A 22,107-nucleotide genomic window follows, 5' to 3' on the forward strand; every position below is an offset into this window, starting at 1 on the left:
CCCCCATAAAATTTGAATTTTATTTCATCATTTGTAAGCTACCTTTTATAACAGGCTGTAAGCCAACCAGAGTGAACTTCTCTGCAGAGGGGGTCATTAACTAGAGTTATCCAGGACACTAGCTTCCAAGGCCGTTCATTACACAAACATCCTGGAAGGGTAGCCTGAGACCCACGGGCAGGTGATGCTTCGGCTCACAAGACAAGGAGAAGTGCAGGAGCCCCGTGGAGAACTGTCTCCCAACAGAAAGCAGCATGCTGTCCCTTGAGGCTGCCTTGAACATTTAAGAAGTTTCTTGAGTAATGTGAAGACTAGCAAAACACTTTTACACCTCAGCATGTAATCTTAAAGGAACAAGGAAAATGTCATGTCAAGAATTGTTGTGATTGCTAGCCAAGGACCAAGGAACACGGATAGCCTTAGAAACTATACCTGTACCCTCTCTCGTTCCATCGTAAACAAAAAGTCTGTGCTAGACATTTATTTCCTGGTAACATGCCTTAACGGTCTGATGATAATCAGGTGTTCTTTGCAGGTGAAGACAGTTGTTCTACAGTCTGTCTGTCCTCAAATGACTGATAGAGCAATTCCAGGGTTCCTGATATTCGCGCAAATTTTTCTATTTGGGGAGCCTGGCACCTGGTCCACAGCCTGTTATTTCCATTTTTTATTCACCAGTTTGGCTCTGCATGTATTCAGATGTTCTATATTTAGTGTAACTCTTCCCCCATATGAGATGGGGTGATATTACAGAGGACTGTTAACTCTTGCCACGTAAAGTAGCTTTACCTTTTGTTCCTTATTTATGACAGAAATATGGCAACTCTCATGTTTTGCAGTATTTTTAGTTCTTTCATTTTTTATGTGATGGAATAATATGATAGAAAAATATAGTTTTAAAGGGAAAGAAAGAGACAAGCTGACTCTAACTGAATGAATTAAATTCTGACCTTTATTTCAACTTTGAAGTGATTGTAGCTTTGGGAATGAAAACTCTCTATGCTCCAATTTGTGAATTAGAAAGTGTGTGTGTGTGTGTGTGAAAGAGAGCAAGAGATACACTTTCTTGTTTGTAACATTAAAATACGTATAGTATATAGTTATTAATTCATAGACTGTTTCATAGAAATTGTTATTCTAAAAATTAGAATTATTTGCAATAATCAAAGCAATGTCCCTATTTGATTGGAACTGATGAGGTTTTATACAGAGGAAGTTAACTAATTTGTTGAATTAAGCTTAAATTTAAATTAAGCTCAAATTTTCACCTGTTAAATGTTCTTAAAGCACAGGATCTCATACTGTTGCCATTTTGAACTTTAAGATACAAACCTAGGTGTTGCAGGAGGGTGTCTGTTGCTGGCAGAGAAGGGCTGCCCCCCCCCCCCCCCCCCAGGAGCATTCACAGGTGGTATTTGCCTCAGCCAGTTCACAGCTTTGAAGGGATGTCTCAAAGCCTCGAGCTCTCAGAAATCTGGCTTTGACAAAAACCGAGAAAGAGATTCGACACTTGTATAGACTGAGGTATGCACACAAGCTCCTCCCCCACATGCATAGTAGCTGAGGTGAGTGTATAATGTACACACATTTATTAATTTACAAAAGCAACAGCACCAACAAATGGGTCAGAATGCTTACGTTGTCAGCTCTGCCCTTGGGCTTCTTACAGACAAGCTCCAAAGAGCCAGGTTATCATCCAAACGTAGTTTGAAGAGTGTAGAATCAGAGCAAGGGGAGTGTCTTGATTGGAATCTTTCATTGCACTGACTTGTATCAGTCTCCAGGGAGAAGATCTCAGATAGGAGATTGGGAGTAAATGGTAGATAATGTGTCTGGAAAGTCTTTAGATATCTAATCCTTCAATCTAGATTACTCTGTAAATATCTAATCCTTCAATCTAGGTTACTCTGAAGCAAAGGACTGGAAAGTGATTATAATTTAGTAAGGGGAAAACCAAATGTTTTGATACCTTCTTTGGAGAAAGCCTGCAGAAGCATAAGTGGATTGGTCAATTTGAAACCTCTAAAACTTGTTCCCAAAGAACTAGCGGTTGGCGGAACCCACCCAAACAGGTTTAGGAGAGAGGACACCCCATCCAGACCTGTGGCCTCCAGTCTCTGTGCCCTTGTGTCCTGCCTCAATCCCACCAGTCATTGACCTTGACGTGAAGTCGTTTCCTCATTAGAAAATGAAAAACTTCCTCACACCAAGTGCTATGGTCTGAACGTTTGCATCCCTGTACCATTCACACAGTGAATCCTAATGCCCAGTGTGATGGTGTTAGGAGGTGATTAGGTCATGAGGGTGGAACCTTCATGAATGAAATTAGTAATCAGCTCCCGAGAACAGTCTGGTGTGCAGAATCTTGATAGGAAGATATCTCTTATCACGAGAGGAAACAAAGCTTTGTTCAAAGCTTATTCAGAGAGGTACAGAGGACATAGAAAACAGGACTTCTATTTTTATTTTTGATGACTGTGTGTCCTTTCTGGGTTATCTTCTTTCTGATAGAGCCAGATCTTGTCATCAGGCAAATTATATGAATTCTGGATGTTCCATGCAACCCCATGTGTCGAAATTTTTACATAAGTGGTGTGGATTTGGCTGGGATTGAGGATTTTGATTCTATTAGAAAGTGGTAAAACCCAGCAGATGTAGCAGAAGTATTCTAAGGCAATTAGCTGGGACAGCAAATCTACAAAGGATAGTCATTATGCAAATACAAGGCCATTAAATGCCAGTTTTCCTTGCATAGATCACGTCAGAACCGGCTTTACGCCCAAAGGAAAGGAAGACAAATGCAAAATGTTTTCTTTCAGCACAAGTCACCTCATTCACACCGAGCTGTCCCCATGAAACCAGGCTAACAGAGTTTGCTTAACAGTAAAGACCGGCGATGATTTCTGGTGTAAATGATGTTCTTCTCACATTCTGGTTTGGTCTCCTTTTGGTATCTCTCTTCTCAGCTTCGAAAGTTTTTTCCTAATTTTGAGGGTCAAGGACACACAAGAAAATAAGCAAGGAACATAATCTTTAAAAAGCATAGTAGTCCATTTCCCACCTAGTTTGCATCTCATGAGCTGTTAACAAGTATTTGCGGAGACAAAGGGTATCTGTTTTGCTTCACCACTTAACAATCCAGATGTTGGTAAATGACTGTTTTTCCTCTTTCTCCTCACAATCTTCTCTTCCCAGAACCCATCCAGGTTAGTGTTGCCTTGCCTTAGGACTCCTTGCTAAAAGAGGACAGAATAGGGACTGTAATTTGTAGTTCAGTTATTACCTAAATGAAAAATTGCAAGGCAAAGAGCGGTTGCATCACACAGAGTGAGAGGAGAGAGCGCTGCTGGTGTGATATTTCTACCTGGTCCTCACAACAGTCCAGGCACAGCGCCACCAAGAGGCGCCAAATAGGGAGGAACGCAAAGCAGAAGGATGGAGCAGCAAGCAGGAGAGAGAAATGGCAGAGGCTTGACGAGGAAGATCAAGGCAGATCTGGTGAGACAAGCATCTTTTAAGGATCAGTAATCCTACAGGGGAAGTTTCTTTGACTTGGACTCTGAAGATCGGTTTTAGATCAATTTACTGCATACTAGCAATGGCATTACCTGTTTCCTCTCAGCAAGGGGAGTCTGACACCACCTTCTTTGCTCCTCTCACGGAGATTGCAGCCAGTAACATGCCGACGAGACCCCTGTGAACTGTACAGCAGAAATAATCTGGAGGCCTCAAAAGTGTTAAGCTGAGGCATATTAAAAATTTTGAGTGTATTTGAGTAGAAGCCAGTGGGAATCAGGCAGCAGCAAACTGGAAGTGGTTAGGGGCATCTGAGGGCAGGAGCTGGGGAACACTCAGAGAAAGCTCACAGAAAAAGAAAGGAAATTGCAGTAAGTACCCTACATACGAATGAGTTCCATTCCGAGAGTGTGTTCTTGAAGTCCAATTTGTTTGTAAGTCCAACAAAGTGAGCCTAGGTACCCAACTAACACTGTACTGTATTACTGTACTGTAATAGGTTTGTAATACTTTTCACACAAGTAATACACAAAAAACAAACACACAAAATAAAGATAACATTTTTAATCTTACAGTACAGTACCTTGAAAAGTACAGTAGTGCAGTACAACAGCTGGCGCTTCTTAGCAGTACCAGCTACCTCAACGCTGCTTTTACACTTGCTTCCAGACATCCTGGGCTTGAAATAAAGATACTGTGCTACTGTACTCTATACAGTACTGTAAAGCACACAAAAGCATAACCGTTTGTGCGTGCACGTGACAATGTATAGACGTGAATTAACTTACGTGATTGGACACGTGAACACAGGTTCGCATCTTTGAAAGTTTGCAACTTGAATGGCTTATTGTATTTGATTGGCTACAGCTTAAAGCCTAGGTGGCTGTTTGTGACCTTAGTGGTTTGATAGGTAACCTTGAGGCATTTACATCACACTGGTTTGCTAATGTAAGGCAGCAGGGCATCAGAGCCACCTCCGTCTAACGGCCTCCTTGTTTAATTTAACAGGAGCTGCAGGCCAAAGAGAGGTGAGGTGGGTCCCCGCTGGGAGATGAGGAAGCAGCTTCCTTCTGCTCTCTTCTTGTTTCTCCACGCTGCATCCCTGTTTCTCCATAAATCGCAGCTTCTAGAAAAGTACTTTCTAGTGCTGGAGTTTCTTAGATTCAATGTTTCTTCTTCCTAGATGCACCCCGATGAATCCCTTCTCATCATCCAATACCCGTTCATTACCTTCCCTGTGGAAGGTCATGTGGCTGTGATAAAGCTGGTTTTCTTTGTGTGCAGTCAAGCATCAGTTGCTTTTCTCCTGCTTTCTTCCCAAGCATGGCTTGGGAGAAACTCTAACCTCTAAGATAAACTTTGAACAGAATGAATCACATCTGTTATAATTCACTGGTTTAATACTCAGGGGTTAATATGGTATCTCCTTCTTAAAATTTATCGGGGGGTGATTTCACAGTCACATCCATACGTGTGGCATTATCAGAAGGTGGAACTGTCATGACAGGAGGGCCTTTGGACGTTGGGGACTGCTGACTGTTGCCATGGCGCTGGCTGAGGCTTGGAGCCCATGCCACAGTGTGTGTGTGTGTGGGGGGGGTTCTCCTGAAGAGAATACACGTTTCTACTGTCAATCATCCTGAGCTGGGACGGGATGGGGGAGAACACCATGCGGGGTAGAGTTGGGTCTGGACTCAATTTGTAAGGATGCTTAGAGATGCCTGGGATTCCCACTGGGGAGCGAGGCCCGCCCCTGCCACGAGGAGGTCTGTTGCAAGCCGGTCAGGAGTTCTCGAGGTTAGGTTTGTAGCAGTTACACAGTGTTCTCAGCATCATTTTCTATATTCCTACTTTATGAAAGATTAATACAAGCCAGCATCTGGTCTCAGCTGTGCTCTGGGCAATTAGCGGCAACAGGATCTCCACGCTGAGGGCAGAGTGGAAGCCGTGGCGTAGCCCTCATGAGGGACGGCAGCTGACCCCACCAGGGGGCCATCTCACAAGGCTCATCAGGGTTGCAGGTCAAGAAGAAACTGGGGGACCTGCGGTAAAATTCCCCTGAGGCAGGACCCCCGCAAAGAGCTAGGAAGGCACTTCGGAGGAAGCAGGCCTGTGGGTGTCTGAGTCATAATAAGTTGAATAAACAAAGATGTAAGCCCATGCTGAGGTCACAGGCCCTTGTCACTGGCAATAGAGTTCTGGCAGTCTTTCAATATCCTCCACTTCCCTTTCTGCTAAAGCCACACTCTCCCAGTGACCTTCAAATAATGATTTAGCTTCCCCAATATTTGCCAACAGGGAGAGAACACACTGGTAGTCGTAGTCACATGTATTTCAGTTCTCCTGCAGGCTTTATTTTGCTTGTTAATCAATATCACTCTTCTGGTTCATAAAATAACCTTTTATGGGTTTGGTTCATATGAGTCACTCCTTGAATGATCATGTAGTGTGTACATGAACAAAATCAGATTTTTGTTTCTGCAGAGGCGAGGGTGAGATCTGGGGCCATCGCCCCTGTATGAGGTTGCTCTGGCTGCCATAGCAGAGTCCCATAGATGGGGTGGCTTAAACAACGGAATTCTATTTTCTCACAGTTCTGGAGGCTGAGAACCCAAGATCAGGTGTGGGCAGGCTTGGTTTCTCCTAAGGCCTCTCTCTTCGGCTTGCAGATGGCCATCTTCTTACTGAGTCCTCATGTGGCCTTGTCTCTATGCACCCATCCCTGGTGTCTCTTCCTCTTCCTATAAAGGTCACCAATCATCCTGAATTAAGGCCCCACCCTCATGACCTTAATTACCTCTTTAAACGTTCTGTCTACAAATATAATCACATTGGGTGGTAGGGCTTCAACATGAATTTTGGGGGCACAATTTTGTTCATAATACCCTCATTCTTCTTTCCCCCCACCCCAGGAATACTGCTCTGTGAGGCCCAAAGAAACCAACTGCTGCCCCTGGACAACCCTTCCCTAATGACCCTTCTCCATGACAACGTCACCTGCCCATGCAGTCCTTGTCACCACTGACTGAGCATCCAGAGACCCTCCTACACATGATGCTGCTCACCCCGGAATCCAGTCTTGACCTCACCCTTCCTCATACGGTCACCCTGGGTGACTGCAGCAAGTGGAACACTCCGCACCCAGGACTCACATCTTCACAGCAGGTCGACCCATTGGACTGCCAGTCTCAGCTTATAGATCCTCTGTGGTTCACACAACTTACTTGGTAGGCCCTCGTCTTGGATATGTCCTAGAGTCCACTTTCTCTTCTCCAGCACCAGGTAGCTTCGCGCTTCTTGAGAAAATCCAAACATCTTTAGCTTCTAAAATTAATTTTTAATATAGTTGATTTACAATGCTGTGTTAGTTTCTGCTGTACAGCAAAGTGAATCAGTTATGCATATACATATATCCACTTTTTTTGAGATTCTTTTCCCATATAGGTCATTACAGAGTATTGAGTAGAGTTCCCTGTGCTATGCAGTAGGTCCTTATTCGTTATCTATTTTGTATATAGGAGTGTGTATATGTCAACCCCAATCTCCCAGTTTATCCCTCCCTAAACATCTTTAGATTAGGATAACAATCAACCCATAGTCTGCAACCTCATTTAAGCATCATTGGAATTTCATTTTACCTTCCTCTTGCTCTGGTTTATCACAGTAGCTTTTACCAACCTTAAACCTACAAATAATAATTACTATGTGTCAGTCACTATGCAAAACACTTCTCATGCATTAAGTCATTTAAATTTAATTCTCATAACAACCCTGGGAGGTAGGTACTATTATCATTACCTCTCACCTCATTTTATAGATGAGGAAATGAAGGCACAGAAAAGTTATAGAATTTGTGCAAGGTCACACAGCTACTAAGTACCAGAACTAAGATTTAAATACAGGCATCCTGTCTGCAGAATCTCTTAATCACTATATGACATTGCCTCTGTTACCTGTACATTTGGGCTCTGACCAAGGTCCTCTCTTACAAAGGGATGATGAAGGCTTGAGCACCATTACCTTCTTGATTTTCATCTACACAGTTCTATACTGATAAACAGCTTCTTTCTCTCCAGGCTCAGAACAAGAAATGTTTTTCCTGTCCTAGGTAAACCCCCCACCTGAGCTATCCATCATATTCCCTCTTCTGAGACCCAGTTCTCTCAGTTATTTCCTGTCTTCAAATTCTTTCTTTTTTTAGCTTTATCTGCTTCGTGATTCCCAAGGCTCGATTATGTCAACATCTGTTACGTTGAGTGAATTCACGAGAACTGATAGATATATCACACAACCCTGAAAAGTGGCATCCTCGTATATTAATTTATAGTGACAGGTATAACTTCCAAGGAAACCAAGGAGTCATTACTGTTCCTTTGAGACAAAGCTTAAATCTCGTCTCCAAGAGGCTCTTTTTTGTTTTGTTGTTTGGCTTTCCTTGGGCACTTTTCATTTGCCACCGTGTGGCTATTATCTTATTTATTACCATCTTGTGACATCCAACTAGACTGAAGATCTGTTCAGAAAAGAAATGATACCAGTCTTGCTTTCTGTGTTTGGCCCAGCGCCTTGCACACAGCAACTGCACATGAGAAATCTTGGTTCTTTGAGAATTTTTTCTTATCCAACACATATTTATTGAGCCTCTACGTTGTGTCAGGCATTGTTCTAGACTTTGGGGAGTCAGTAGTGTATGAAACAATGAATCTGATGGCATGGAGCTTATGTTCCAGCAGAAGGAGATGAGCAACTAGGAAATAAACTTATGTCAGGTTATGATGTGAACTACAGAGAAAAATAATGCAGAAGATGGCATTAGAGAGGGGTTGTGGCATTATTTTTACAGAAAGGGTCAGAGAGAGCTCTGACAATGTGACATTTGAGTAGAGACCTGAATGAAGTAAGGGAGCAAAGGACTGGCTTCATCAGCACCACTATTTATGAAGCTGCTGGTTCAGGCCATCTGACACCACTTAACAGCCACATCATTTTATTTTTATTTTTTAAACATTTAGAAAAGCTGAAATAATTTTACAATGAACACCACTACCACCATCTAGATTCTACGGTCGACATTTTGCTTTATCACACATCTCTCTGCCCATCTTCTCTACATTCATCTTTTTTTTTTTGGATACATTTGAAAATAAATTGAACACATTTGAATAGTTTCCTCTATATACTTTAGCATACACAGCATTAGTTCATTTTTTTTTTTTTAGTTTTATTTTCCTGTCAGTAAAATGAAATGCACAAATCTGAAGTATATATTTGCCGACTTTCGACAAATGCTAACACCTGTATAACCCAAATTCTGATCAGCATAGAGAACATTACTTTCACCTCAGAAAGTTCCCTCAAGTCTCATCCCATTAACCCTGGGCCCTACAAGCACCACTGTTCTACTTTTTACCACCATAGATTAGCTTTGCCTGTTCTAGAAGTTCATATAAATGGAATTATACAATATATGCTCTTTGGGGGCAAGGCTTTTTTCACTCATGATGTTTCTGAGATTTGTCCATGTGGCTGCATATATCAGTAACTTCATTTAAAACTCGAGTCCAGTCGTTCTCAAGCAAGGGCAATTTTGCCCCCAGAGGACAGTTAATGATGTCTGGAGACAGTTTTTCTTTTTCTTGTCTTTTCTTGTTTTTCTTTTTTGGCTTCACTGTTCAGCTTGTGGGATCTTAGTTCTCTGCCCAGGGATTGAACCCAGGCCCCGGCAGAGACAGCACCGAGTCCTAACCACTGGACCACCAGGGGATTCTCTGGAGACATTTTTGGTTGTTACACTGAGGGGGTTGTTACTGGCATGTAGTGGTTAGAGGCCAAGGACGCTGCTGAATGTTCAGTCCTGAGAGGACAGCTCCCTCCCCCCACCTGACTACAGAGAATTATCCAGGTCCGGATGTTGGTACTAGTGACGTGGAGAAACCCTACTCTACCCAGATATAAAGCAAGATGGGTACCTTTCCATCCAATCAGCATCTTCCATCAGTTATCATTGATCAACAAAGGTATTAAATCTGGATCTTTGCTTACTGTTAGTTTTCTTGGTATTTTTTACATTTTAAAAAAGGACAACATTTTAATGAAAATAACTTTTCTTCCATAGTGGAAAATCCATTCATCAGCATGACGAGTGACTAAAGTGGCCACTTGATTGAGTGAAGGGTCTGGATGTTTCTTGGTTTCATTTTTCTCCCATTCAGAGCAATATTCCAAGAACAGAAGTAAGCTGGTTGGGGGCTGGGTAGAAGCAGACAGTACTCTGAAATGTTCTGTTGCACTTTTCAGATGAAAGTCATTGGCTGTGATACAGAGAAAATGAGATTCATAGAAATGTATTGGGGAGCAGTTACATTAAGGGTCTCATAAATTTAGTGGCTGCTGTTTTGAATTACCTGACAGACTTTCTGGTAGAGATACTGCCGTGAGGCTGAAGTTCTCGTTTCAACAAGAGCCATGATTAGCATTCACAGAGCTCCCAGGCACCTCTGACAGTGGGGTAAAAACAGAATAGAGCATCTCTCTTAAAAATCAGCTGCTGTGAAGCTCTCCATTTACGCGGTTTTTATTATCTCTATCTATGTTGATTTTTTATTATTTTAACTATTTTATCTATGTTAACTGATTTTAAACATTAATAAGCAAAATTAATAAAATCATGGCTGTAAATGCCACACTTGTAACTTTGAATTTTATTTTCCTTATGTCTCTGACTCTCCTTGTGTCATAAATACAATGCAATCTGATTTTTGATAATCATTACTTTTTAATTTTGGTTTTTTTAGCTTAAGTATATTGTAAGCTAAACAATATACTTATAAACAAATAACACAATATAATGACATACGAAATGCATAGCGGAATGAATCACTCTAAGCCTGTTGTGTAGTAGCATCTGGTATCTAGTATTTACATTCACATAGGTAAAAAGTAGCTTCCTTAGAAATATGTTTCTTCATAAGTCAAAGTTCTATCAGCTGGTGCCCCTCTGTCCTTATTTTCCAGAGCCTGCTCCGCTGGTCACCCCTCAAGAAATTTCTAACAGGAACCAAATGTGATCAGCTATTGCTCACCTTCTTTTTTTCTTTTAAGCTCTTTATTGGAACGTAATTGCTTTACACTGTTGTGCCAGTTTTCGAGGTACACCAAAGTGAATCAGCGTATTTATACATATATCCCCATATCCCCTCCCTCTTGAGCCTGCCTCTCACCCGCCCTATCCTTGGCCCTCTAAGTCATCACCCATCACCAACATTCTTTTCCTTACTATTTAGTTAGGAATGATTAATCTCCTTGGGCCAAATATATGTCTTCTGGCACAATACCCTGAGGAGTCTGGATAATGTTTTCCTCACAGATTCTTTTAAAAAAATGTCTTTACTGGCCATAAATTCCAGATGAGAACATTGTCTTTCTACTGCACAACAGTGTTGTATTGGTTTGCTAGGGCTGCTCTAACAAAGTACACAAATGGCTGGCTCAAATAACAAAATTTTATTGTTTCACAGTTCTTGAGGCTGGAGGCCTGAAATCAAGGTGTTGGCAGGTTGCTTACTTCTGAGGCTGTGAGAGCAGAATCGGTTCTAGGCCTTTCTTCTTGGCTTGTAGATAGCCATCTTCATGTGCACGTGGCATTCTGCCTGTATGTGTAGATGATTCCAAATTTCTCCTTTCTATAAAGACACCAGTCATATTGGATTAAGGCTCCACCCAATGACATCATTTTAACTTGATTACCTTTGTAAAGACCTTGACTCCAAATAAGGTGACATTCTTTTTCAAAAAATTTTTTTAATTAATTAATTAATTTTAATTTATTTATTTTTGGCTGTGTTGGGTCTTTGTTGCTGTTGTGGCGAGTGGGGACTACTCTTTGTTGTGGTGCACGGGCTTCTTAGTGTGGTGGCTTTTCTTGTTGTGGAGCACGGGCCCTAGAGCGCACAGGCTTCAGAAGTTGCAGTGCATGAGCTTGGTAGTTGTAGCACATGGGCCTAATTGCTCTACAGCATGTGGGATCTTCCTGGACCAGGGATTGAACCCATGTTCCCTGCATTGGCAGGCAGATTCTTAACCACTGCGCCACCAGGGAAGTCCTAAATAAGGTATGTTCTGAGGTACTGGGGGCTAGGACTTCAACATATCAATTTGTGGGAAGAGGGATCACAATTCACCCATAACAAGTTGTCATTTTTCTAAATTTCCTGAGAACTCTTACAGAGTTCAACACCTATTCATACCAAATAATAAACATATAGATTAAAACATTTCATAGAAAAATTTTAAAACTACTCAGTAGAAAACAATAAAGATCACACACAAATGATGTTTTATCACAAGACCAAACATGTTTAGAAAATAGAACAAAGATTTAAACATAGAGTGTTTTGCCTATGTTTCCTCTAAGAGTTTTATAGTCTCTGGCCTTACATTTAGGTCTTTAATCCATTTTGAGTTTATTTTTGTGTTTGGTGTTAGGGAGTGTTCATTCTTTTACATGTAACTGTCCAGTTTTCCCAGCACCACTTATTGAAGAGGTTATCTTTGCTCCTTTGCATATTCTGGACTCCTTTGTCATAGATTAGGTGACCATAGGTACATGGGTTTATCTCTGGGCATTCTATCCTGTTCCATTGATCTGTATCTCTGTTTTTGTGTCAGTACTATACTGTCTTGATTACTGTAGGTTTGTAGTATAGTCTGAAGTCAGGGAGCCTGATTCCTCCAGCTCCATTTTTGTTTCTCATGTTTGCTTTTGCTATTCAAGGTCTTTTGTGTTTCCATATAAATTGTAAAATTTTTTGTTCTATTTCTATGAAAAATGGCATTGGTAATTTGATAGGGATTGCATTGAATCTGTTGATTGCTTTGGGTAGTATAGTCATTTTCACAGTATCGATTCTTCTAATCCAAGAACATGGTATATCTCTCCATCTGTTTGTGTCATCTTTGATTTCTTTCATCAGTATCTTATAGTTTTTTGTGTACAGGTCTTTTGCCTCCTTAGGTAAGTTTATTCCTAGGTATTTTATTCTTTTTATTGCAGTGCTAAATGGGATTGTTTCTTTAATTTCTCTTTCTGATCTTTCGTTGTTAGTGTACAGGAATTCAAGAGATTTCTTTGTATTAATTTTGTATCCTGAAACTTTAATAAATTCATCGATTAGCTCTAGTAGTTTTCCGGTGGCACCTTTAGGAGTTTCTATGTATAGTATCTTGTCATCTGCAAACAGTGACAGTTTTACTTCTTTTCCAATTTGGATTCATTTTATTTCTTTCTCTTCTCTGATTGCCATGACTAGGACTTACTAAACTATGTTGAATAATAGTGGTGAGAGTGGACATCCTTGTCTTGTTCCTGATCTTAGTGGAAATGCTTTCTGTTTCTCACCATTGAGAATGATGGTTGCTGTGGGTTTGTCATATATGGCCTTTATTATGTTGAGGTAGGTTCCTTCTATGCCCACTTTCTGCAGAGTTTTTATCAAGATCTTTTTTGACCCACCTCCTAGAGTAATGAGAATAAAAACAAAAATAAACAAATGGGACCTAATTAAAATTAAAAAGCTTTTGCACAGCAAAGGAAACCATAAAGAAGACAAAAAGACAACCCTCGGAATGGGAGAAAATATTTGCAAATGAAGCAACTGACAAAGGGTTAATCTCCAAAATATACAACAGCTCATGCAGCTCAATATTAAAAAACAAACAACCTACTCAAAAAATGGGCAGAAGACCTAAATAGACATTTCTCCAAGGAAGACATACAGGTGGCCAAGTGTATACATCTGTGAAACTATCACCAGAAAAGATGCTGAACATCACTAATTATTAGAGAAATGCAAATCAAAATGACAACGAGGTATCATCACACCAGTCAGAAAGGCCATCATCAAAAAAACTACAAACAGTAAATGCTAGAGTGGATGTAGAAACAAGGGAACCCTTCTGTACTGTTGGTGGGAATGTAAATTGATACAGCCACTATGGAGAACAGTATGGAGACTCCTTAAAAAACTAACAATAGAACTACCATATGACCCAGCAATCCCACTACTGGGCATATAACCAGAGAAAAACCATAATTCAGAAAGACACATGCACCCTGATGTTCATTGCAGCACTATTTACAATAGCAGGGACATGGAAGCAACCTAAATGTCCATCAACAGAGGAGTAGATAAAGAAGATATGGTACATATATACAATGGAATATTACTCAGCCATAAAAAGGAATGAAATTGGGTCATTTGTAGAGACATGGATGGACCTAGAGACTATCATACAGAGTGAAGTAAGTCATAAAGAGAAAAACAAATATAGTATATTAATGCATATATGTAGAATCTGAAAAAATTGGTATAGATGATCTTATTTACAAAGCAGAAATAGAGACACAGATATAGAGAACAAATGTATGGATACCAGGGTCGGGGGGAGGGCGGTGGGATGAATTGGGAGATTGGGATTGACATATATACACTATTGATACTATGTATAAAATAGATAACTAATGAGAACCTACTGTATAGCTCAGGGAACTCTACTCAGTGCTCTGTAGTGACCTAAATGAGAAGGAGATCCAAAAAAGAGGGGATATATGTATACGTATAGCTGATTCACTTTGCTGTACAGTATAAACTAACACAATATTGTAAAGCAACTATACTCTAATTTGAAAAAAAAAAGAATGAAAAAAAGATTTAAATACAGATAATTCTATTTTTATACAACACATTGTCATTTAGGGAATGGTTACAGAAGATAGCCTTTTAAAAAATGTTTATTTAACTGCTTTATTTATGTATGACTGGCATATAATAAACAGCACATATTTAGAGTGTACAATTTGGTAAATTTTGACAAGTGTATACATCTGTGAAACTATCACCAGAATCAAGATAATGAATGTATTCTTTACCCCCTCCACCAAGACTTCCCCAGGCCCCTTTGTCATTTCTCCTTCCTGCTCTTCCTCAACCCCTCTATTCCTAAGGCAAGCACTTATCTGCTTCCTGTCATTATACATGTTTACATTTCCTATGATTTTATATAAGTGGAATCATAAGTACATAGTCTTTTTTTCTGACTTCTGTCACTTAACATACTTACATTGAAATTCATCCATATTGTTGTCTTTTTTTTTTCTTTTCTCTGTCAGCACAGTGCAGCATGTGAGATCTTAGTTCTCCAACCAGGGATCAAACCCGCACCCCCTGTTGGAAGTGTGAAGTCTTAACCACTGAACCGCCAGGGAAATCCCCATCCATATTGTTGTCTGTATCAATAGCTAATTTCTCCTTATTACTGAGTAGTATATTCCAGTTTTGGGATCCACTATAGTTTGTTTATCCATTCACCTGTAGATGGACACTTAGGTCACTTCCAGATTTGGGCTCTCACAATGAACTTTAGCTAATAGTTACAAACATGTGTGTACAAGTCTTTCAATGGACATATGCTTTCATTTCTGTTGATCAAATGCCTAGAAATGAAGTGGCTGGATCACAGAAGAGGTGTATGTTTAACCATTTAAGAAACTGCCAAAGTGATTTCCAAAGTGACTGTACCATTTTATATGCCACCAGCAGTGCAGGAGAGTCCAGCTCCTCCACATCTTCACCAACACTTGGAATGGTCAGTCGTTTAAATTTAGTCATTCGAATAGGTGTGAAGTAGTAACTCATAGTGGATTGAAATTGTATTTCCTTCATGAATACAATGACATAGAACATCTTCTCAGGTACCTTTTGGTCATTAATTTAGAAGAGCTTATTGTTTTGTTTGTTTTTTATTTAATTAATTAGTTAATTTATTAGCTGCATTGGGTCTTTGCTGTTGCACATGGGCTTTCTCTAGTTGAGGAGAGCAGGGGCTACTCTTCATTGTGGTGCACGGGCTCCTCACTGCGGTGGCCTCTCGTTGCAGAGCAGAGGCTCTAGGCGCACAAGCTGAGTAGTCGTGGCTCACAGGCTCTAGAGCACAGGCTCAGTAGTTGTGGCGCACGTGTTTAGTTGCTCCATGGCATGTGTGATCTTCCTGGAGCAGGGATTGAACCCGTGTTCCCTGCATTGACATTCGGATTCTTAACCACTGCGCCACCTAGGAAGTCCCTAGAAGAGCTTATTGTTAAGCAAAATTTCTTAGACAAATTTGATCATGATTTTGCCTAAATTCACTAATTTTCTAGGGGCAAGGGAATAAGTAAAGTTCAAAGGGGAGGGAGAGAGAAAGAGAGAGAGGGAGAGGGCAATGAAAATGAAAATAAAGGTATTAAATAGTTGGGAAAAAGAATGATTACATAAGTAGATAATGTTTTTCAAAGTTAGAAATATTTGCAGTTTCATTTCACACCACGACTCTATCCGTGGTTGCTAAAAGGTCTCTGAGGGCTGGTCCCAGATGCCAGGTATGCTGTCTCTCAGACAAGAAAGATCAACCATCTACAAGCAAATGATGGAGATACATCTGTGGTGCTGATTGCTGGAATAATAAAATTTCATCCCTTAGCTGAGGTGTTGATTAGACCCATCAACCTGAAAGGGTGACATGGGGTCAGGCAGAGAGCGGAAGCAGAGGGCCTGGGATGCAGCTGCATTTTAAATGGGACACTGCCTGTAATGATGCTTTTCAGGATCCAGACAAAGATGCTGAGTACACAGTTATCCCACTTCCCGGTGTGGAGACTATTTTTCCCTGTGATACTATTAAAGAGCGTGGGAGAATATAATTGTTCTAAGTAATAAAGTGACGGGAGTTAAGTTTCTGTGGATTGTCTGAGGAAATGAACCTCTTTTTTAAAAAATTTATTTATTTTTGGCTGTGTCAGGTCTTAGCTGTGGCATGCGGGATTCAGAGCCCGTGGGCTCTGTAGTTTGTTGCATGCAGGCTCTCTAGTAGAGGTGCGTGAGCTCAGTAGTTGTGGCATGCAGGATCTTAGTTCCCTGACCAGGGATTGACAGCCCATCCCCTGCATTGGAAGGTGGATTCTTTACCACTGGACTGCCAGGGAAGTCCCGAGGAAGGGAACCTCTGAAAAGAGAATAGTGTTGCAGGAATGAGGGCAGTTGAGTAACATGATGAGTTAGTGAAAAGCAATTTAAGAATGGGTTTCATATAATTTTTATGATTTGAAATTGCTGTCTTGTGAATACCTCTGTTGACCCCAAATGTCAGTAAATCTGTCATACACATGAATTCCTCGTTATGAGTGTGTGTGAATGTATGAGTCCCTCTCTCTCTCCCTCTCTCTTTGTGTGTGAGAACCAAGGACATGAAGCTGAATTTGACATCTAGGCTGACACACAAGAGGTGACAGATCTCTGAGATTCACGAGTCCTCTGGGAGCAGGAAGCCAGATTTGCTCAAGGAAAGGTAAACCCCAGGGAATCCGCAGAAACCCTTAGAGACCATTAAAAGTTTTAATCTGCTGTACATTAGACCTCTCACAAGTGTGGGCAAGTAGATTCAGGTAATTTTGTTTAAATCTTCAAAAACAGAGTAACAATTGCAAGAGCTCAGCCAATATGAGGCTGTCGCAACACGCCAACGAGAAGCCACTACATTTTGAACTCTCAATTCCTCCAACAAACTGTTGGTTTACTACACCCTCCCAGCTTCCTTTCTCCTCTTTAAAATACTCCTCCTCTTCTTGCTGCAGGGGACTTGCACATGGCTCGCCATGTTTACATACACCAAATTACAATTCTTTGTTGATCCTGAGTAACACTTTTTTTTTTTTTGCTGGAGAAATAACACACATTCTATTTGTTTGAGGTCAACAGGAGTTATGAGTAATGGACTGTTTACCTCTATAGTAAAGAGACCTAATACAAGAAGGTGTAAACTTGTGTAGCTGAGAGTAGGAAATGGTGATGTGATGGTGATGGAAAATATTTGTAGAGTCAAAAAAAGGGCTGCAGACCAGAATGGAAAATTGTCCATTTTCCTAGCCACAGTGGTTGCGCGTTCTCATGATATGGAATTGGAAGTTGGTTTCAGAAACAACTGCATTTCAGGAAGCTGAAAGTTAAGGCCCTCCCCCACACTTTGTGGACCTAAAGTTGATTGTTGCCCATTCATCATTCTTCCTCTTACAGAGTGGACCCAGGAAACTGCATGAGCATTTGACATGACCCCCCAAAGCAGAAAAAATGAAAAAACCTTTCATTTAGAGTGTGTGCTGGGCCTTTGATGAAGTTAGAACTGCTCATGACTAGAGGCTTTGCTCATTAATACACCCCAAGGCAGAGTTGGGAAAAAGCATATGGGACAAGCATGCGGATGGAAAGGCATATGGATTCATACTGACGTGTCTGTGAGAGTCACTGTTTGCCCTCATGAGCAGAGTGTGTGTGTGTGTGTGTGTGTGTGTTTACTAGTTACCCATTAGAAGGTCTGGAAGAACAGAGAGCCATATCTGTGTCTGACACTGGCATAGAGTCCACAAAGGGGACCAGACTTGAAGTAACCAAAGCCTCAATTGACGGTTTCGTGGAGCTGAAAGTTGCAAAGTATACCTCAGCTTGTGCTTCCTGTCTGCACAGGAAGACTTCAGTCCAGTGTGAAGACATACAGACCATGACTTAAACATATTTATATCCATGAGGCGGAGGATGTTGTATGAAATCCATTTGCCAAAGCTTGAAAGGTCCATTAGGCAGTTTAAAATGTCCAGGAGCTGTACAAATAGGCTTTCCTGGGTTGTATGTGGACACGTGGGACAAGTGAGGCAAGCACTCTTTGTGGTCTTGTTAATGTTTCCCCACCAATATTGGCCCATGGATGCTATAATTTTTTCAGTAGACCAATGGTTTAAAGCATGTACAGTGCTGAGGAGTGGGAATTTTAAAGTCCTCAGTAGGACTGGGTTGTTATTCGGTGTGAACCAGTGCTTTCTCTTTTTGCCAAACCAGCAACTGTTGAACTTCCAATCTTGTTTTTCCCTTTCTGAGGTCAGTTGTTGCACTGTTCTAACCAGTTTTCCTAAGTTATCATTTAGGGACCTATCTCTTGGGATGATGGCAGAGGTTTGGCTGCTATTGGCTTCTTTAAGGGCAGTGTTTTTTGAGGAAGTGTCAGCAAAATGATTTCCCTTAACTTCCAAAGAGTCAAGTTTAGAATGCCCTGAAGTCTTACTAATAAAGCTAAAACACAGGTAAAAGTATTGCATCCAATAATTCTTGGAATAGGGTAGGGGCGATTTAAAATTCTATTTCTGCTGGGAGTAAGGAAGTCACATTACTTCCAGAACATTCCAAAACCATGAGCTATTCCAAAAGTATATTTATTATCAGTTATAAATGTTGACAGTCTTGCACGTGGCTAAAGTACAAGCCCATGTAAGAGCATATAATTCAGCCTGCTGGGCTGAAGTAGCCATTAATAAAGATGATACCTCAACAATATCAAAAGGAATAGCAATACGTACCCAGCCCAATATTTACCACTGTCACCTTTTAAATAAGAACCATCAGTAAACCATAAGAAGACAGCATTACCCAATGGAATTTCCTGCAGATCTTTAAAAGATGATCTGTCAGTGTTAAGGACTGTGAGGGACTTTGTCAGTGATGGAGGGGAGAGGAGTATCCAGGTTAAGTTTATGACAATGTAAAACAGTCATGGAAGAAGCAATTAACAAGGGACTTCATAGAAGGTGAGGCGTGCGACTGAGAAATATTGAGTGTGATGAGAATTCAGGAGGGCTTCTACTGCATGAGGTACAAAAGTGATTAAAGGGGATCCCACAATGATTTTCTTGGTGGCCTTAACCAAAATGGCAGTGGCTGTTATGACTCTAAGGCAAAGGGGGTATCATGCCTGTGCCACAGGGTCCAGTTGCTGGCTGTAATACTCTATGGGTCAGTGGTGGTCCTGTGTTTGAGGGCGAGTACCCCAAGGGCATTCCCTTCCTTTTCACATACAAAAAGGAAAAAGGGAATTGATATTGGGATGCCCAAGGGTAGATTCATCAAATTCTCCTTTAAGGCCTTGAGGGCTATGTCGTCTGGTTCTTCCCATGAACTTGGGTTCGGGTTGTTATTGTTGAGTAAAACACAGAGGTTTGACCACAAGAGAGACACTTGGAATCCAACTTCAGCAATAACCAACTAGTCTGAGAAAACTTCTCAGTTGGTTCTTAATTTTGGGTTTTGGGAAACTCAGAGCACGATGAAGCCTATCGAGACTGAGGTGTAGTCCTTATTTTGATAGCAGATGCCCTGGATATTGAACCTGGGTTTCGGCAAACTGCAGTTTTCCTTGGCAATCTTATGTCCCTCTAGGGCTAAAAGCTTTAGCAAGTGGGTGCTGTCTTTCTGAGAGGAGGCCTGGGAAAAAGAGCAAAGAAAAAGAGCAAAGGCCTGAGAAAAAGAGCACCTATTGCAACAAAGTAGAACCTCTAGGGAACTGTATATCAAAGAGATTAGCCTTCGGCATTTGCAAAAAATTAGAAGGATTCTCAGTAAAACCCCCTCGCATTGCTGTCCAGATGAATTGTTTTTCTTCCCAAGTGAAGGCAAAAATGTATTGGCTAACTCCATCAACTGAAATACTAAAGAATGCACTGCATAAATCAATTACAGTAAAGAATTTGCTTCTGGTGGGAACGGATGTTAGTAATATATGAGAGTTAGAAACAGCAGGGTGTCTGGAGATAACAAGGTTGTTTATTGCTGGGAGGTCCTAGACAAACCTCCACCCTCACCCCTTAGGTCTTCTCACTGGTAAAACAGGAATGTTAGGAGGATTAACACTAGGGATAATGAACACTTAAGCCTTACAGTCTTCTATTATGGGCTCTATGCCTAAAAGGGCTTCTTTATTTACAGGATATTGATTAATTCTGGGAAGAGATTTTGAGGGATCTATCTGAATCTTGATGGGAGTTGTGCTGTGAATTTTTCCAATATCATTTGGAGATTTTGCCCATAAAGAGAGTGGTAGCTGATTCAATAGGGACAAATGATCAGTGTTTCCAGATCTGCTATGGTACTGTTAGAGATGGAACAAATAAAATACATCAGAGTCAGGTTGGCTGCTTTGATGACTACCTTCGAGTTCTAGAATGATTCCCCCTTTTGGGAGAAAGCAAGTCCAACATGATACTTCTCTAAGAAGTCTTGCCCTAATAAATGGGGCAGAGGAACTAAGGCGAAAGGGGTCTGTATCTCTAAAAGGGCCTAAACAAAAGGGAATTGGTTCAGAGACAGGAACTTCTTGAGGTTCAATAGAGATCCCCACGATCTGAACAGGAGTCACTTTATAGTAGTGGGGTTGAGGACTAAGAGTGTGGCTCTGGTATCAATTACGACGGGAAGAGATTCATTCCCAATATGGAGAAATGTCTTTTCAAGCCAATTAAGAGAGAGGACTGGGAAGAACCCCTACAGTTCTTTCGAGTCGTGTCTTTGAGAATTGGGAGGACTTGCAAAGGCTGATTAGAGTTCTGAAGGTGCCTGAAGCATTTGAATTTTTAATCTCCTCTTTTCCATTGTTCTGGTTCTTTGCAATAATAGCAGAATCTAGGAGGGTTTTGGTTTCATTTAAGGACCTTCATTTGCTGGAGTTGAAGATTAAGATTTTTGGCAATAACCTGTTTAGGTGACTCATCTAGAGTGAGAGAGAACTGGTTTGCCAGATTAGCAGAATCTGGAGTGGACATAGTTTCCCATTCCATTCTGGTCCTTTTTACTAGAAGGGAAAGGTCCTGGTTCAGCCCATTAATAAACATAGAGTTAAAAGCTACCCAGGGTGGAATCATCATTTCAAGGAAGACCTGAATTTTCTTTAAAAATAATCTGAAGTCAATTGTAAAGTCACAAACAGTTTCATCAAATTTTTGTGTACAAGCCCGAATTTTGCTCAGTGAAGTCGACTAGTGACTGCTCGAGCCTGATCATATATGTTAGTGGGCTGGTCTCCCGGTTGCAATTCTAAAGACCTTCAGGATTTTCCCAGTTAGCTATTTTCATCCAATGTTGGACCTGACCTTCACTGACAAGTGTATGAACTAGCTGATATAAGTCAGAGAAACAAGGCTGATAAGTTTGAATGACTATCTTAAATCCCTCAGCAAATCTGGAGAATCTGTAGTTACCTTGAGTAAATCTTTGACTACATAAATCTTTGCGTAATTCTTTGACTACAGCTTGCAGTTCAGCTTTAGTCCAGGGAACATAAGAAATGAAGGGTTTAGCCTCTGGATCCTCAGAGGGCTTAATTTTAAAGGAATAGATTCTGATAAATTCAGAGGAAAAGGGAGTGGGGAGAGTTTCAGGGGAAGAGGGAAATTTGACAAGAAAATTAGTAATGGGGGCCGGGGAGTGTAGAGGAGGTGTATGTGGCATAGAAGGGAAGGAAGAAGATGGTGCCAGAGGCAGAGTCTGAGACACAAAAGAAGAGCCTGAGTCTTGAGAAGCCATCGTATCTTTCTTTCTTTGTTTGCCTTGGTTAATCTTAAAATCTTATTTTTCAGAGATGCAATTTTAGGTTCCCAATATCATTTAAAAGGCTCAAAATACCAATTGAAATAGGCGTTGCATTCAGTTTTGGAAATTTTAGAGTTACATAAATTTGGGGATT

The sequence above is a fragment of the Hippopotamus amphibius genome, chromosome 11 (genome assembly GCF_030028045.1).
Source record: "Hippopotamus amphibius kiboko isolate mHipAmp2 chromosome 11, mHipAmp2.hap2, whole genome shotgun sequence".
Lineage (NCBI taxonomy): Eukaryota > Metazoa > Chordata > Mammalia > Artiodactyla > Hippopotamidae > Hippopotamus > Hippopotamus amphibius.